Below are 3953 nucleotides of genomic sequence, written 5' to 3'. Positions count from 1 at the left end.
TGAGAGGTGAACGAAAAGTTAAGGGCTTCGGAAGAACTGCATGACCAAAATACGAGTACGTTATGGATATGCCTAAATTTAGAAGCACTAGTGGTCTAGTGGTAGAATAGTACCCTGCCACGGTACGGACCCGACTTCGATTCTCAGCTGGTGCTATGATGATATTAGTGCATAATTTGAAAACTTCGGTCTGAGTGGTGAAACGAAAAGTTAAGGGCTTCGGAAGAACTGAATGACAAAAATACGAGTATGTTATGTATATGCCTAAAGTTGGAAGCACTAGTGGTCTAGTGGTAGAATAGTACACTGTCACGGTATAGACCCGAGTTCGATTCTCGTCTAGTGCATCTTGAAGATTGTCTATGATGATATAAGTGCATAATTTGAAAACTTGGGTTTGTCACAATATCAATTTTATTTATAGATGACACGAGTAGCACTATCGAGCTTTTCTTTTTTCATTTTTTTTAAACGGAGTGGTGAAACGAAAAGTTAAGGGCTTCCGAAGAACTGCATGACCAAAATACAAGTACATTATGGATATGCCTAAAGTTAGAAGCACTAGTGGTCTAGTGGTAGAATAGTACCCTGCCACGGTATTGACCCGACTTCAAGTCTCAGCTGGTGCATCCCGAACATCATCTATGATGATATTAGTGCATAATTTGAAAACTTGGGTTTGTCACAATATCAGTTAAATTTATACATGACACGCGTNTTTTTTTTTTTTTTTTTTTTAAAACTAAGAGGTGAACGAAAAGTTAAAGGCTTCGGAAGAACTGGAAAACCAAAATATGAGTACGTTATGGATAAGCCTAAAGTTAGAAGCACCAGTGGTCTAGTGGTAGAATAGTACCCTACCATGGCACAGACCTGAGTTCAAATCTCGGCTAGTGCATGCCGAAGATTAGTTATGATGAATATTAGTTAAAACTTTGGTTTTCAACAATATCCGTTAAATTTTTTAGCTGATCTTCGAGATGTAGACATATCCACTAGACCACCGGTGCTTCTAACTTTAGTCATATCCATAACGTACTCGTATTTTGGTCATGCAGTTCTTCCGAAGACCTTAACTTTTCGTTCACCTTTCAGTTTAAAAAAAAAAAACAGAAAAGCTCGATAGTGCTACTCCGTGTCATCTATAAATTTAACTAATATTGTGGCACACCCAAGTTTTCAGATTACGCACAAATTATCATCATAGCAAATCTTTGAGATGCACCAGCCGACAATCCAAATTATGCACTAATCATCATAGGTAATCTTCGAGTGGCACTAGTCGAGAATCGAACTCGGGCCTGTACCGTGGCAGGGTACTATTCTACCACTAGACCACTGGTGCTTCTAAATTTAGTCATATCCATAACGTACTTGTATTTTGGTCATGTAGTTCTTCCGTTGCCCTTAACTTTTCGTTCACCTCTCGATTTAAAAAAAAAAAAAAAAAAAACAGAAAATCTCGATAGTGCTACTCGTGTCACCGTGACAGGGTACTATTCTACCACTAGACCACAGGTGCTTCTAAATTTTGTCATATTCATAACGTACTCGTATTTTGGTCATGCAGTTCTTCCGAAGCTCTTAACTTTTCGTTCGCCTTTCAGTTTTAAAAAAAAAAACAGAAAAGCTCGATAGTGCTACTCCGTGTCATCTATAAATTTAAATGATATTGTGGCAAACCCAAGTTTTAAAATTATACACTAATATCATCATAGCTAATCTTCAGGATGCACCAGCCAAGAATCGAACTCAGGTCTGTACCGAGGCAAGGTACTCTTCTACCACTAGACCACTGGTGCTTCTAAATTTAGTCATATCCATAACATACTCGTATTTTGATCATGAAGTTCTTCCGAAGCCCCAATTAGTGCTACTCCATGTCATCTATCAATTTCAATTTTTAACTAATATTGTGGCAAACCAAAGTTTTCAAATTATGCACTAATATCATCATAGCTAATATTTGGGATGCACTAGCCGAGAATCGAACTCGGGTCTGTACCGTGGCAAGGTACTATTTTACCACTAGACCACTGGTACTTCTAACTATAGTCATATCTGTAACGTATTGTATTTTGGTCATGCAGTTTTTCCGAAGCCCATTCTAGCAAAAAAAAAAGAAAAAAAAAAACAGAAAAGCTCGCATCGTGTCATCTATAAATTTAACTGATATTGTTTGGCATGCTACTTGGTGTCATCTATAAATTTAACTGATATTGTTTGGCAAACCCAAGTTTTCAAATTATGCACTAACATCAGCATAACTAATCTTCGAGATGCACCAACCGAGAATCGAACTTGGGTCTATAATGTGTCAGGGTACTATTCTACAACTAAACCACTGGTGCTTCTATCTTTAGACGTATCCATAACGTACTTGTATTTTGGTCATGAAGTTCTTCCGAAAACCTTAACTTTTCATCACCTCTCAGTTTAAAAAAAAAAAAAAAATAGAAACGCTCGATAGTGCTACTCGTGTCATCTATAAATTTAACTGATATTGTGGCATACCCAAGTTTTCAAATTATGCACTAATATCAACGTAGCTAATCTTCGAGATGCACCAGCCGAGAATCAAACTCGGGTTTGTGCCGTGGCAGGGTACTATTCTACCACTAGACCACTGGTGCTTCTAACTTTAGTCATAAACATAACGTACTCGTATTTTGGTCATGCAGTTCTTCCGAAGCCCTTAACTTTTCGTTCACCTCTCGATTTAAAAAAATAAAAACAGAAAATCTCGATAGTGCTACTCGTGTCATCTATAAATTTAACTGATATTGTGGCAAACCCTAGTTTTCAAATTATGCACTAATATCATCATAGCTAATCTTCGGGATGCACCAGCCGAGAATCGAACTCGGGTCTGTACCGTGGCAGGGTACTATTCTACCACTAGACCACTGGTGCTTCTAACTTTAGTCATATCCATAACGTACTCGTATTTTGGTCATGCAGTTCTTCCGAAGCCCTTAACTTTTCGTTCACCTCTCGATTTAAAAAAAAAAAAACAGAAAATCTCGATAGTGCTACTCGTGTCATCTATAAATTTAACTGATATTGTGGCAAACCCTAGTTTTCAAATTATGCACTAATATCATCATAGCTAATTTTCGGGATGCACCAGCCGAGAATCGAACTCGGGTCTGTACCGTGGCAGGGTACTATTCTACCACTAGACCACTGGTGCTTCTAACTTTAGTCATATCCATAACGTACTCGTAATTTGGTCATGCAGTTCTTCCGAAACCCTTAACTTTTCGTTCACATCTCATTAAAAAAAAAAAAAAACAGAAAAGCTCGATAGTGCTACTCGTGTCATCTATAAATTTAACTGATATTGTGGCAAACCCAAGTTTTCAAATTATGCACTAATATCATCATAGCTAATCTTCGGGATGCACCAGCCGAGAATCGAACTCGGGTCTGTACCGTGGCAGGGTACTATTCTACCACTAGACCACTGGTGCTTCTAACTTTAGTCATATCCATAACGTACTCGTAATTTGGTCATGCAGTTCTTCCGAAACCCTTAACTTTTCGTTCACATCTCATTTAAAAAAAAAAAACAGAAAAGCTCGATAGTGCTACTCGTGTCATCTATAAATTTAACTCATTTTGTGGCAAACCCTAGTTTTCAAATTATGCACTAAAATTATGTTAGCAAATCTTCGGGATGACCAGCCAAGAATCGAACTCGGGTCAGTACCGTGGCCGGTTACTATTCTACCACTAGACCACTGGTGCTTCTAACTTTAGTCATGTCCATAACGTACTCGTATTTTGGTCATGCAGTTCTTCCGAAGTCCATAACTTTTCGTTCACTTTTCAGTTTAAAAAAAAAAAACAGAAAAGGTCGATAGTGCTATTTCGTGTCATCTATGAATTTAACTGATATTGTGGCATACAAAAGTTTTCAAATTATGCAATAATATCAGCATAGCTCATCT

The 3953-nt window shown here is 37.8% G+C and overlaps 5 non-coding genes across 5 annotated transcripts; 1 reads left to right on the top strand and 4 right to left on the bottom strand.

Annotated features, from left to right (window-relative positions):
- The first annotated feature begins 276 nt into the window (after positions 1-276).
- On the top strand, positions 277-347 carry TRNAD-GUC. Its single transcript has one exon. It is a non-coding gene; the product is annotated as a tRNA-Asp (tRNA).
- Positions 348-1274: 927 nt separating this feature from the next.
- TRNAG-GCC lies at positions 1275-1345 on the bottom strand. Its single transcript has one exon. It is a non-coding gene; the product is annotated as a tRNA-Gly (tRNA).
- Positions 1346-2842: 1497 nt separating this feature from the next.
- Positions 2843-2913, bottom strand: TRNAG-GCC. The gene has a single exon. It is a non-coding gene; the product is annotated as a tRNA-Gly (tRNA).
- Positions 2914-3122: 209 nt separating this feature from the next.
- Positions 3123-3193, bottom strand: TRNAG-GCC. Its single transcript has one exon. It is a non-coding gene; the product is annotated as a tRNA-Gly (tRNA).
- Positions 3194-3402: 209 nt separating this feature from the next.
- On the bottom strand, positions 3403-3473 carry TRNAG-GCC. Its single transcript has one exon. It is a non-coding gene; the product is annotated as a tRNA-Gly (tRNA).
- Positions 3474-3953: the final 480 nt, after the last annotated feature.

Source organism: Cucurbita pepo, unplaced genomic scaffold (assembly GCF_002806865.2).
Source record: "Cucurbita pepo subsp. pepo cultivar mu-cu-16 unplaced genomic scaffold, ASM280686v2 Cp4.1_scaffold000401, whole genome shotgun sequence".
In the NCBI taxonomy this organism is placed as follows: Eukaryota; Viridiplantae; Streptophyta; class Magnoliopsida; order Cucurbitales; family Cucurbitaceae; genus Cucurbita; species Cucurbita pepo.
This window is presented reverse-complemented; position numbering and strand designations above follow the sequence as displayed.